The 15,234-nt window shown below is 38.9% G+C and overlaps 1 long non-coding RNA gene across 4 annotated transcripts in view; it reads right to left on the bottom strand.

The window, feature by feature from the left end:
• The window catches only part of LOC131491155 (uncharacterized), a 488,422-nt gene that overhangs the window by 328,041 nt on the left and 145,147 nt on the right, over positions 1-15,234 (bottom strand). The gene's annotated exons all lie outside the window — the stretch shown is intronic.

Genomic DNA, 15,234 nt, shown 5'->3' with positions numbered 1-15,234 from the left:
GTGGCCCTTCCTATGGGTTGACGCAGACCCACATCACAGGGCATGGCTTGGGGAGCAGAGTATGACTGACTTTCCACTGTCACTCACCCCCTGCAGCCCAGTCCACTTATAGAGAGAATAATCTGCACAAATAGCTACAGCCTAGAAGCCAACTTTAAACCAAACACAAAGGAAATCAAGAGGCCTGTGAAATTCGAACAGGGACCTGATAAGTCAAGAGATTAAAAGGCCATGAAGATGTGGGTGTTTTTATTGCTGCACTGGGTTTTTACTCCCTCAGACAAAAACAGATTCTAGAACCTCTGATGAAAGGAAATAAATTAGCGCCACACCAGACCAAGAGAGGTGAAAATTAAATCCAAGCCCAAGCAATCTACCTAATCTGGGAGATCGTTCTGTCCTAATAAAGAGTTCTCGCCCATGGGTAGATACACAGTCTCTTTTGAAAAACAAATTCCTTATGTGTTGGGGGATAAAAGTAATTAACAAGAAAAAATTTTGTGTCAGTAAGAATTCCATACCAAATGGAAACTTTGAAAATACATTTTTTTCATCTTAAATAGCCCAGTCTAGGTCATCTTTCTTACTCCTTAATGGAATATGAACTTCAACAAGTTGTTTCAGACCTACAATTTCTCCTGTCATTGTTCATATCAGTGTTTCTCCTCCCTGCTGAGACCTGGTTACTCTGGGCTTCCTATGGGAGGCCTGGTGTCCTGACACAGTATGCTTGTCATTACTGCTTGAATCTAAAGGAAAAGCACTTAATGAAATTGTGTTATTCCTAGCCACATGCAAGTACACATCAAATGCCTCTTTGACTCTTCTGGAGGAATCACTAGGGTAAGCCTTCAGCCTCAACATGACCTCGTGCTTGCACTTGGACTAAAATAGCTGCCCTGCCCTGCCATGCCCTAGAAGGAGGGGGAAACAAGTCTTGCCTTCTGCAGAGAAAGCACTTTTGAATTATGTATGTCATTTCTGAGAGTTCTTTTTCTGAATCCATAGAAGGTAGGAATGAAAGAACATTATAGAGAAAGAACTTTATTTTGCTTCTTTGAAATATCCTTGATCCTCTACCATTCCCTGGTTTTATCTCAGAATAAAGTACTGTATTTGCAAATATGTCAAAGAATTGTTCTCCATCATGCTCACACAACCTTCCCTTTTCATAACCTAGTAACAACAAGGAGGTTTTCTTTATCTAAAATAAAAAGTGTTATACCCATCTCCTGCAGACCGAGAGCCAATGTTTTGCAGTTTACAGGTGACAAAGATGTGGCTTCACATTCCTCAGTGACAATGTTGGAAAGGCATTGCAATTGGCCAAGGTTTCACTGTAGCCCCGAGGATGCTGCAAATGTATGCATGGATAATACCTTCTGTAGCCAGCTGTAGTCTCAGGGTACACACAATGGAGTTTCATATGGAGACCTAGGCTGAGGCGGTGGAGGGGGAAAAACATAGAGGCCCCTTTCTCCTTCTCCCCATACGTCCCATTAACGCAGAAAATAGGCATTACTGCCAATACTTGTTGGTATTTGGGAGGAAGTACCTCTATCATTCATTCATTTTCCATCATGGGTAGAGAATTATGTGATTACTGAGTCTCCTCTCTCCCTTCTGCCTCCATTCCATTCTCTCATGCTCCCTATCTCTATATTTTGACTGCTTGATCCCACTCTCTTCCTCATCCTCTCCTTTTCTTCCTCTCTCCTTCCTTTTGCCATGCCTTCATCTTTCTCCTTCTGGCTATACTCTTCCTTTCCTTTTCACTTGCCTTTCTTCCCTGAACTACCAACTGGAAATCACAGATATTCTTCTATCCTACTAGTTTAAAGCCAAAAGGGCAGGCCCAGTGGCTTTGTTTTTAACTGCAGAACTCAGTTCACTACCTAGGGGAAATGGTGGGAAGTCCAGTGGGCCCAGAACCATAGTGAAGATATGCCAGTATTAAAGAAGAAATAATGACCCTCATTTGACTTCTGTCTTTATTTCTCCATTGTTCAAGAACCCACAAGAGGATGGAGGGTGAATGAGCCCTTGGATTCCTAGTAACTCTCTCCTAGGAGAACAGAGGACACAGATGAAGAAGTGAGTCATCTGACCCAAACATCAAGCTGGAAGGAGGTAGGATTTGCATTAGGACCCACCACAGGCATCTGGGCCCAGTGTTAAGTGATGCGTAGCAAACACAAGGCATGCTATAGGGATTCGTACCCTCGTCATTAAGAAAAAAATATCCTACCTTTACCAAGACCGAGGTTTGTCTGCTAATAGTCATTAGATTCTGAGAGATGAAATTTAGGAAAAGAAAACAAGAAAAATTAGGCCAGATATGAACACAGGCTCTTCTGTCAGTGGTACTCAGTTATGGGTTTTGACCAGGACTCCAAGGGGAGGAATTGGAAAGTAATATCCAAAACCTGCCATGTAGCTATTTTTTGTAATCAGGCCTTATGTTTCTCACCAGTAGAGAGAGAACCGAGCTAAGTAATGCCTGTGAATCATTCAGCCCAGAGTGGACAAGCCAGGTAAGCAGCATTGCTGATAGAAGAGAGCCTTCACAAGGTTTATTCCTGACAGAAGGACTCTGGGAAGAACCACCACACATCCCAGTTAGCCCAAAACAGCAGTGCTATGACCTCCTGCCTGGCATAATTAGTAACACCCCTTTTTATTCGCAAAGGTCCCAATTTGCATGACCAATTATAAGATCCCTTTAGCTATGTGCTATTTAATGGATTACTTATAATCCATTAGAGGTGTCATAATTATAGGTCAGACTACATTCAACATAATCTCTGGAACTTAAAAAAAACACATTAGAAATAAAAATTATTTAGAAATTCATGAAGCTTCACAGATAAGCAATATACAGGGCAAGATGGAACACAAATCAACCCAGAAGAGAAGGAAGAAATGGGAGGGAAAAAAATGCAACCTTGACCTGAGTTTTCTACCATCCTCACTAATAATAACTCAGCCATGCTATTTAGAAAGCAATCTTAGAGATTAATATATTTAAGAACATTTTTCTAACCTTTGATTCATGAGGCAAATGGCCTTTCTAATTTAACCAAGATAACTTGGTAGTGAATAGATATTAATGGCACAAAGATCACAAATCTAGTTTTCCGAAAAAGAGAGGAGAAAGGAAACTTTTCAGTGAATCCATAAGGAAGAATCAATTGTCTCCATCTCCTTTTTTTTTAAGAGAGTGCTGGTGGGGGAGGGGCAGAGAAAGAGGGAAACCAAGAATCCCAATCTGAAACAGGCTCCATGCAGTGAGGGCAGAGCCCAATGCAGGACTGCAACTCACAAACCATGAGATCAAGACCTGGGTGGAAGCCAAAGTCAGATCCTTAACCACCTAAGCCAGTCAGGTGCCCCTGTCTCCATCCTTTAAAAGCCATGTAGGGAACTTATCCATTTACATTATCATCTATATACCTGTTACATTTCTCTTGCTAGGAGACACAGACCAGGAAAAGCCACATTCAAAGCTGTAACAAAAGCTTTGTTTACACTGCATATGCTATACTCAGTAAGCTAATGCAGGCTTTAGGTTCCTATTGTACAGAGTTCTAGTGCCTGGTTAACAGGTAAAAATTAAACAAGGTCAGGAAATGAGCTGTCAAAGTCTCCTCCGTATCTACATGAAATTAAACCACCACCTCCTCGCTGGGTTGGACTATGAGAATGGCCTTTTTGACCTAAGAAACAGAACCAGATATAGCCATGCAGCTGATGCAACATTGTATCTTCAATCCCACCGCAGCCACACAGACTTTGTCATAAGAAGTTGCTCTACATCCCTTCTCTCCTGTCACAAGCATCTTGCCCCTAATTTCCCAAATCCTCCACATTCAATAATTCAATCTTTTGTCCTGGCTCTCCTTGTCAGCAATTTCACTACCGCCTGGTAGTGATTTTAGACTCCTACCCAGGCTTTTTCTGTTGTTGTGGCTCTTCATACTCTATTAAAATACAACTTATGCAGGAAAAAGGACAGTGGGTTTTCACAAAGTAAACACACTCATTTAACAAAATTTTAAAAATCAGAACACTTCACCCTAAGCTCACCTCGTCCCAGGCTTACAACTAAAAAACACCCACATGAGTGTAAATCACCCTGAAAACAACCCAAACACTGGCCAAACAGACTCTCCACAGCTAAATGCAGAGAAGAGGCCACAAGGTAGAGGGTAGGAAGGGTGAAGACAGGGTAGGGAGCTAAATGGAACTGCAGGACGGTCCACCAGAGAGAGGGATGCCCCCAGATCAGACAAGAGAGGAAAACAGGCTCTCATACTGGGGACTCCACACTGAGAACACAAATTCCCATAATATTTAGCTTTGAAAACCAGAGGGGCCAAAATTTCCAAGTTCTTATAATCAGGGGGCTTAATGCCTGGGAGAGACAAAGGGTAAGAGAAAACAGCGTCCCCAGCCTTAAAAGGACAGCACAACAAATATCTCATAGCAATACAGAATAGAAGCAGCAGTTTGAAAAACACCTGGGATATACTGGGGGTTGGGGGGGGGGGGATAATTGTTTACTGTCTCAGAGCATGAACTGGAGGCACAGAGGTCTTTGGGAGACTTCTCCAGGAACAAAGGAGCTGTCAGGCACTATTTCCCTCCCCTGTACCCCAGCTTACACACACAGACACCAGCGGGAACCAGCGCAATATCAACGTTCACTACCTAACTTGGTAACAGTGTAGCCTGCCCTGACATTCTCCTGGAGACATGCCCCCTCCAGGCAGGCCTCCTCCCTTCCAGGTCCCCTCTCACAGCAGATCTGGCAAACCTTGCTAATTTTCTATGCCCCACCCATGTATTCTCCTGCAAACACAACCCTTCCAACATGCCTTTGGCCTGAACCCATCCAAAGCAGTGTCACAAGCCTGGCAGTGTGCCAGCAGCCCCCACTAGGGAGCAGCACCACTCTAAAGTGACTCCTGCCCAGGAGAGAGGAAAATAACCACACATACCAATCCAAATGCAGGTGAGGACAGACTTTAGGTCTGACTGAGGGCACACCCACCAACAAAAACATCTCAAAGGCAAACACAAGAAAAGTACCCTGCAGTTCCATGCTAGCATATCTCTGGCAAATGGCTGGTCTGACAACTCAAGCTCAGCGTGGCCCATTAACACGGGGACCAAACCCTGCCCACAACAGGCAAAGAGAGCCATCGCAGATGACTGGACTGAAGGCAAAAGCAACTCAGCCACAACAGCAGGGATTATGCAACACATCCAGGAGACACCTGTGAAGGGCCGGGATCTGGTGAACAGGGGACACTGCACTGCTGGCAACTATAGGATCTCTTCTTCGTAAGGCTACTCCTTTCAATAGCAGGAGACCTATCTGACTTCCCTGATACAGAGAAATAACCACAGAGAGTTAGACAAAACGAGGAGACCAAGTATGGTTCAAATGAAAGAACAGGACAAAGTCAGAGCAAGAGAGCTAAATGAAACAGAGGTAAGTAATATGCCTGACAGACAACTTAAAATAATGGTCACACAGATATTCACTGGACTTAAGAGTGACGGACCTCAATGAGACTAAACGAAGAGATTAAAAAAAAAAAACATAAAAAGGACCAATCTGAGATGAAGAACTCCTGAAGTTAAAAATACACTAAATGGGGAGGAGCCAAGATGGCAGAACAGCATGCAAGTATTTTTGTGTGTCTCGTGTCCATGAAATACAGACAGACCAACACTAAACCATCCTACACACCTAGAAAACTGATGGGAGGATTAACACAACAATCTGCACAAATTGAACCACAGAATTCAGCAGGTACATGGCGCAGAGAGGTATACTCCAGGAGAGAGAAGCTGCAGTGGGCAGGGAGCCGCCTTTGCAGGTAGAGAGAGGACAGAGACTGTGGGGGGGGGGGGGGGGCCGGAGAATACAGAAAAAGCACCCCTCCCCAAAAGCAGCTGGAGAGAAAGTGGGAAATTGGAAACAGCCACAGGGACTAAACTAAAAAGGGAGAAAGGAGAGGGCTTAAATCCCATTAAGACTGTAAACAAGGGGAGCCCAGAGTCTGCAACTTCGCAGCTTGATACCTGGTGGTGGTCTAGTGTGATGGGCGAATCCCCAGGAACAGAGTGGGGTCCGGAAAGTTCTCAGGCCACAAGGGGAAAGGTAGTTCCACTGTTGGAAGGACATTTGGTAGAGACTGTTGAAGCCACCTGGTCCGAGCAGACCCCAGAAAATGGCCACATTCGCTGGTGCTGGAACAGGGTCATTAAGTGTGAAGCCTGGTGCCAAATGCGTGTTGTGATTTTCCAAAATCCCTAAAAAGCTGCTGCTAAACTGTCTCTCGAACTTTTTCTTGGGTGGGCTGGCACCTGGCCGCAACCTTTGGACATCAGCAGCAGCAGGGTCCAGCAAGCATTCCTAGGTTCAGCAGACATTCGGCCATTGCTCGGTGAGACCCTCACGCAGAGGGGCGGAACAGGTCAAAGCCGCAGTCCTTCAGAAGTAAGGGGCCGGGGAAAACAGCTGCATCTGAGACAAAACTCGGGAGAGAGGTACTGCCTGGGGTTTGTACCTGTGGGGTTTCTTCACAGACAGTGAAGAAGTGGGGAGTGGACAAAAGCTGAAGACAGAGGACAGGTGCGCGATTGCTGATCAGAGAGAACGAGATCCCATACTAGCAAGTGGGTAGCTGGGCGATGCCATTTTCACCACTCCTGAGCATGCGCATACGCACCTACGAGTGCAGCAACAACCCACCCCAGTAGGCTAGCAGCACCATATAGTGGAGAATGGAGCTGTTACACTGAGCCCCGCCTAACTGGGTCATCCTCCCTCTTCAAGAACATAAGTTGCACCACCTACTTGGTTTATGCACTATAAAACACTACATAATCTGACATCCAGGGGAAAACGAAGTAATTTCAGTCCTATTTCAATCTGTTAGCAGGTCCATCTATTCAATTTTCTTTTTTTTTTTTTAATTCTCTTTTACACCATTCTTTTTCTTGAATACAGAAAGAGAAAAAATTCATTTTTAGTTTCAATTTTTATTAAAACTATTTTTAATTATTTTTACTTTTTTTTTTCAAATTCTATCTTACTTCCATCATTCTATTTTAGTCTACTTCAGTGTATTTCCCTTTTCAAATTTTCAAACAATTTCCTTGTTTTTCTTTTTTCTATTTTTCATTCCTTTTTCTTAAATGCAGAAAGTGAAAAACTTCATTTTTACTTTCAATTTCTATTAAAAATATTTAATTTTTTACTATGTTTTTTGCTTTTATGTAAATTTTTTCAAATTCTCTTTTACTTACATTTTAGTGTACTACAGTGTATTCACTTTTTCAAATTTTCAAACGATCTCTTTTTCTTTTTTCTCTTTTTGGTTAATTTTTCTTGAACACAGAAAGAGAAAAAAGTTCATTTTTATTTTTAATTTTTATTAAAAATATTTTTCTTTAATTTTTTCCTACTACATTCTTTACTTTTGTGTAAATTTATTCCAATTCTATTTTACTCCCATCATCTCATTTTAGTCTACCTCAGTGTATTCATTGTTTCAAATTCCCAAACGATTTCCTCCCTCCCTCGTTTTTTGCTCTAATCTATCAAACCACTTTCCACACCCAGACCAAACATACCTAGGATCTAGCATCATTTATTAGATTTTGTGTGTGTAATTTTTTAATTTTAAGATTTTTTTAATTTTAATTTTTCTACTTCATTAATTCCTTTTCTCCCTTCAAAATGACAAAACGAAGGAATTCACCCCAAAAGAAAAAGCACGAAAAAATGACAGCCAAGGATTTAGCCAACACAGATACAAGCAAGATGTCTGAAACAGAATTTAGAATTACGATAAAAAGAATACTAGCTGGAGTCAAAAATAGATTAGAATGCCTTTCTGCAGAGATAAAAGAATTAAAAAATACTCAGAATGAAATTAAAAATGCTATAACTGAACTGCAATCATGGATGGATGCCACGGTGGCAAGGAGGAATGAGGCAGAAGAGAGGATCAGCAATATAGAGGACAAACTTATAGAGAATAAGGAAACAGAAAAAAAGAGGGAGATTAAGGCAAAGGAGCACGATTTAAGAATCAGAGAAATCAGTGACTCATTAACAAGGAACAACATCAGAATTATAGGGGTCCCAGAAAGGAAGAGAGAGAAATAGGAGTAGAAGGGTTATGTGAGCAAATCATACTGGAAAACTTTACCAACCTGGGGAAAGACACAGACATCAAAATCCAGGAAGCACAGAGGACCCCCATTAGATTCAACAAAAACCGAACATCAACGCATATCATAGTCAAATTCACAAAATACTCAGGCAAGGAGAGAATCATGAAAGCAGCAAGGGAAAAAAAGTCCCTAACCTACAAGGTAAGACAGATCAGGTTTGCAGCAGACCTATCCACAGAAACTTGGCAGGCCAGAAAGGAGTGGCAGGATATACTCAATGAGATGAATCAGAAAAATATGCAGCCAAGAATTCCTTATCCAGCAAGGCTGTTATTCAAAATAGGAGAGATAAAAAAAATTTCCCAGACAAACAAATATTAAAGGAGTTTGTGACCACTAAACCAGCCCTGCAAGAAATTTTAAGGGGAACTCTCTGAGGGGAGAAAGGATAAAAAGTATATGTGTGTGTGTGTGTGTGTGTGTGTGTGTGTGTGTGTATATATACACACATACCAAAAGAAACAAAGATTACAAGGGACCAGAGACCACCACCAGAAACTCCAACTCTAAAAGCATCATAATGCCAATAAATTCATATCTTTCAGTACTCACTCTAAATGTCAATGGGCTCAATGATCCAATCAAAAGACAAAGGGTAACAGAATGGATGAGAAAACAAGATCCATCTATATGCTGTTTACAAGAGGCCCACTTTAGATCTAAAGACACCTTCAGATTGAAAATAAAGGGATGGAGAACTGTCTACCATGCTAATGGTCAACAAAAGAAAGCCAGAGTAGCCATACTTATATCAGACAATCTAGCCTTTAATATAAAGACTGTATTAAGAGATGCAGAAGGGCATTATATCATAATCAAGGGGTCTATACACCAAGAAGACCTGACAATTATAAACATTTATGCGCCATATGTGGCAGCACCCAAGTATATAAATCAATTAATCACAAACAAAGAAACTCATCGATAGTAATACCCTAATAGTGGAAGACTTAAACACCCCACTCACAGCAATGGGCAGATCATCTAATCAAAACATCAACAAGGAAACAATGGCTTTGAATGACACACTGGACCAGACGGACTTAACAGATATGTTCAGAACATTTCATCCTAAAGGAGAATATACATTCTTCTCCAGTGCACATGGAACATTCTCCAGAATAGACCATATATTGGGACACAAATCAGCCCTAAGTAAGTACAAAAAGATCAAGATAATACCGTGCACATTTTCAGACCACAACACTATGAAACTTGAAATCAACCACAAGAAAAAATTTGGAAAGATAACAAATACTTGGGAGACCAAAGAACATCCTACGAAAGAATGAATGGACTAACCAAGCAGTTAAAGAGGAAATTAACAAGTATATGGAAGTCAATGAAAATGATAACACCACAACCCAAAACCTCTGGGACACAGCAAAAGCGGTCATAAGAGGAAAGTATATAGAAATCCAGGCCTTCCTAAAGAAGGAGAAAAGGTCTCAGATACACAACCTAACCTTACCAAAAAAAAAACCAGTAGAATAGATCAATGAAATCAGAAGCTGGTTCTTTGAAAGAATTAACCAAATTGATAAACCACTAGCCAGTTTGACCAAGAAGAAAAAGGAAAGGACCCAAATAACTAAAATCAAGAATGAAAGAGGAGAAATCACAACCAACACAACAGAAATAAAAACAATAATAACAGAATATTATGAGCAATTATGCCAATAAAATGGGTAATCTGGAAAAAATGGACAAATTCCTAGAAACATATACACTACCAAAACTGAAACAGGAAGAAATAGAAAATTTGAACAAACCCATAACCAGTAAGGAAATCGAATTAGTAATCAAAACTCTGCCAAAAAACAAGCGTCCAGGGCCAGATAGCTTTCCAGGGGAATTCTACCAAACATTTAAGGAAAAGTTAACACGTATTCTCTTGAAGCTGTTCCAAAAAATGGAAATATAAGGAAAACTTCCAAACTCTTTCTATGAAGCCAGCATTACCTTGATTCCAAAACCAGACAGAGACCCCACTAAAAAGGACAACGATAGACCAATTTCCCTGATGAACATGGATGCAAAAATCCTCAACAAGACATTAGCCAACCAGATCCAACAATATATTAAAAAAATTATTCACCACAAACAAGTGGGATTTATACTTGGGATGCAGGGCTGGTTCAATATCCACAAAACAGTTAAAGAGATTCATCACACCAGTTAAAGAAAGGGCAAGAACAATATGATCCTCTCAATAAATTCAGAGAAAGCATTTGACAAAATACAGCATCTTTTCTTGATAAAAACCCTCAAGAAAGTAGGGATAGAAGGAGCATACCTCGAGATCATCAAAGCCATAAATGAAGGACCCAACACTAAATATCATCCTCAATGGGAAAAACTGAGAGGTTTCCCCCTAGTGTCAGGAACAAGACAGGGATGTCCACTCGCATCACTGCTATTCAACATAGTATTGGAAGTCTTAGCCTCTGTAATCAGACAACACAAAGAAATAAAAAGCATCCAAATTGGCCAGGAGGAGGTCAAACTTTCACTCTTTGCAGATGACATGATACTCTATATGGAAAACCAAAAGATCCCACCAAAAAACTGCTAGAACTGATTCATGAATTCAGCAAAGTTGCAGGATATAAAATCAATGCACAGAAATTGGTTGCATTCCTATACACCAACAATGAAGCAACAGAAAGAGAAATCAAGGAATCGATCCCATTTATAGTTGCACAAAAAAAAAACAAAAACCATAAAATGCCTAGGAATAAATCTAATCAAAGAGGTGAAAAATCTATACACTGCAAACTATAGAAAGCTTATGAAAGAAATGGAAGAAGACACAAAAAAATGGAAAAAGATTCCATGCTCCTAGATAGGAAGAACAAATATTGTTATAATGTCTAAACTACCCAAAGCAATCTACATATTCAATACAATACCTATCAAAGTAAACCTGCATTCTTCACAGAGCTAGAACAAATAATCCTAAAATTTGTATGGAACCAAAAAAGACCCTGAATAGCCAAAGCGATCTTGAAAAAGAAAACCAAAGCAGGAGGCATCACAATCCAAGACTTCAAGCTATACTACAAAGCTGTAATCATCAAGACAGTATGATACTGGCACAAGAACAGACAGCTCAATGGAACAGAATAGAGAACCCAGAAATGGACCCACAAATGTATGGCCAACTAATCTTTGACAAAGCAGGAAAGAATATCTAATGGAATAAAGAGAGTCTCTTCAGCAAGTGGTGCTGGGAAAACTGGACAGTGACATGCAGAAGAATGAACCTGGATCACTTTCTTACACCATACACAAAAACAAACTCAAAATGGATGAAAGACCTCAATGTAAGACAGGAAGCCATCAAATCCTCAAGGAGAAAGCAGGCAAAAACCTCTTTGATCTTGGCCACAGCAACTTCTTACTCAACTTACTCAACTTCTTGCCTCTTGTCTCTGGAGGCAAGGGAAACAAAAGCAAAAATGAACTACTGGGACCTCATCAAAATAAAAAGCTTCTGCACAGTGAAAGAAACAATCAGCAAAACTAAAAGGCAACCGAGAGAATGGGAGAAGATGTTTACAAACAACATATCAGATAAAGCGTTAGTAACCAAAATCTATAAAGAACTTATCAAATTCAACACCCAAGAAAACAAATAATCCAGTGAAGAAATGGGCAAGAGACATGAATAGACGCTTCTCCAAAGAAGACTCCAGATGGCCAACCGACACATGAGAAAATGCTCAACATCACTCATCATCAGGGAAATACAAATCGAAACCACCATGAGACCACCTCACACCTGTCAGAATGGTTGACATTAACAACTCATGAAAAACAGATGTTGGTGAGGATGTGGAGAAAGAGGATTTCTTTTGCACTGCTGGTGGGAATGCAAACTGGTATAGTCATTCTGGAAAACAGTATGGAGGTTCCTCAAAAAACTAAAAATAGAACTACCCTATGACCCAGCAATTGCACTACTAGGCATTTATCCACAGGATACAGGTGTGCTGTTTCAAGGGGACACATGCACCCCCATGTTTATAGCAGCACTATCAACAATAGCCAAAGTATAGAAAGAGCCCAAACATCCATCGGTGGATGAATGGAAAAAGAAGAAGCGGTATATCTATACAATAGAGTATTACTTGACAATCAAAAAGAATGAAATCTTGCCATTTGCAACTACGTGGATGGAACTGGAGGGTATTATGCTAAGTGAAATTAGTCATAGAAAGACAAAAATCCTATGACTTCACTCATATGAGGACTTTAAGAGAGAAAACAGATGAACATAAGGGAAGGGAAACAAAAATTTTATACAAACAGGGAGGAGGACAAAACACAAGAGACTCATAAATATGGAGAACAAACTGAGGGTTATGGGAGGGGTTGTGGGAAGGCGGATGGACTAAATGGGTAAGGGGCACTAAGGAATCTACTCCTGAAATCATTGTTGCACTATATCCTAACTAATTTGGATGTAAATTTTAAAAAATAAAAAATAAAACAAATTAATGAAAAAATAAATAAAATAATTAAAAAATAAAAAGTAAAAAATAAATACACTAAATGGAATAAGTAGTAGACTAGAGGAGACTGGGGGGGACAGAGTAATGGAAAGCAATCAAGCTGAAGAGGAGACAGATAATAACAACAACAACAACAAATAAAGAGACTCAGGGACTCAGCAACACCATGAAGCTTAATAATCTTTACATTACAGGAATTCCAGAAGGATAAGAGAGAAAAGGAGAAAGAAATTTTATTTGAAGAAATAATGGCCAAAAATATCCTGAATCTGTGGAAAGAAGCAAAAATCCAGACCTAGGACCGAGAGGCCCCAACAAAAATCAATCTAAGGAGTTCCACACAAGTACAAATAGTAATTAAAATACAAAAAGTAGTGATAAAGAATTTTAAAATTACCAAAAGAAAATAAAACAATTGCATAGAAAGGAAATATAAAGCTATCAGCTCATTTTTCAGCCAAAACTTTGCAGGCTGGAAGGAGTGGTGGGATATATTCAAAGCGCTGAAAGTTTAAAAAAAAAAATTGCAGTCAAGAATACTATAACCAAAAAAAAAAAAAAAAAGAATACTATAACCAGCCAGTCTATCATTCAGAATGAAAGTAGAGATAAAAAGTTTCCAGATGAACAAAAGTTAAAGGAATTCATGACCATTAAACCAGTCTTACAAGAAGTGTTAAAGGGGATTCTTGGAATGAAAAGGAAAGACCCTAAGTACAAGCAAGAAAAGAAAGAAGCACAAAATTAGTAAACTTAAGTATATCTATAGAAATCAGTCAAGGGATTCAGAAAACAAAAGGATGTAAAGTATGATACCATATACCTAAAACATAGTGGAGGGGCGAGTAATAACAAAAAGGAATGCCGAATTAAGCATCCATCTACTTAATATAGACTGCTGTATGCATAAGACATTATATACAAACCTAAAAGTAACCAGATATCAAAAACCAGTAATAGATATGCAAAAGAGAAAGAGAAAGAAATCCAAGTACAACACTGAACAAAGCAAGCAAATTCTAGATCACGTTAGGCCACAAAACAAGTCTCAAGAAAAGGAACAAGAAAGAACTACAAAAGCAACCATAATACAAGTAACAAATGGCAATAACTATATACCATCAATAATTACTTTGAATGTAAATGGACTAAACACTCCAATCAAGGGTGATGGAATGCAAAAAAAGAAACATGTATATACTGCCTACAAGAGACTCATTTCAGACCTTAAACTCATGCAGGATGAAAGTTATGGGAAACACATTTATCATATACAAATGGAACAAAAAATAAAGATAGGGTAACAATACTTTTATTCGACAAAATAAACTTTAAAACAAAAATTGTTACAAGAGACAAAGGACACTTTATAACAAAAAGAGAACAATCCAACAATAAGATTTATCAATTGAAAATATTTATGCATTCAACATGAAAGCATCCAAATACATAAAGCATCTAATAACAAACACACAGGAAATAATCAATAGAAATACAATAATAATAGGGAACCCTAACACTCCACTTACATCAATGGATAAATCATCCAGACAGAGTATCAAGAAAACAGTGACTTTGAAAGACACGTTAGATGAGATGGATCTAACAGATATACTCAGAACATCTATCCTAAAACTGCGGAGTACACGTTCTTTTCAAGTGCACATGGAACAGTCTCTAGAATAGATCATGTTAGGCCACAAAACAAATCTCAACAAATTCAAAAAAATTCCAGTCATACATCTTTTCTGACCATAATGCTGTGAAAATAAAAAGTAACCACAAGAAAAAATATGGAAAGTAAACAAATACATAGAGGTTAAATAACATGCTACTAAACAATGAATGTGTCCAACAGGAAATTAAAGAAGAAATCAAAAATCACATGGAAATAAATGAAAATGAAAACACGATAGTCTAAAATCTTTGGGATGCAGCAAAAGTGGTTCTAAGAGGCAAGTTTATAGCAATATAGGTCTGCCTCAATATACAAGAAAAATCTTATATAAACAACCTAACATTACACTTCTAAAAGAGCTAAAAAAGGAGAACAAAACTCCAAACCAACAGAAGGAAGGAAATAATAAAGGTTAGAGTAGAAATAAGCAAAATAAAAACTAAAAAATAAATAAATAAATAAATAAATAAATAAATAAATAAATAAAAACAAATTTAAAAAAACAACAAGAAAACACATCAATGAAACCAGGAGCTGGTTCTTTCAAAAGATCAATAAAATTGATGAACTTTTAGCCAGACCCATTAAAAAGAGAGTCAGAAAGGTGAAAAGTGGGGGGGGAGAGGACTCAAAATCAGAAATAAAAGAGAAGAAATAACAACCAACATCACAGAAATACAAAGGATTATAAGAGAATGTTGTGAAAAGTTATATGCCAACAAATTAGACAACCTAGAAGAAAGATAAATTCCAGCAAACATATAACCTAGCAAAATTGTTGAA

Source organism: Neofelis nebulosa, chromosome 1 (assembly GCF_028018385.1).
Source record: "Neofelis nebulosa isolate mNeoNeb1 chromosome 1, mNeoNeb1.pri, whole genome shotgun sequence".
Taxonomy (NCBI): Eukaryota; Metazoa; Chordata; class Mammalia; order Carnivora; family Felidae; genus Neofelis; species Neofelis nebulosa.
This window is presented reverse-complemented; position numbering and strand designations above follow the sequence as displayed.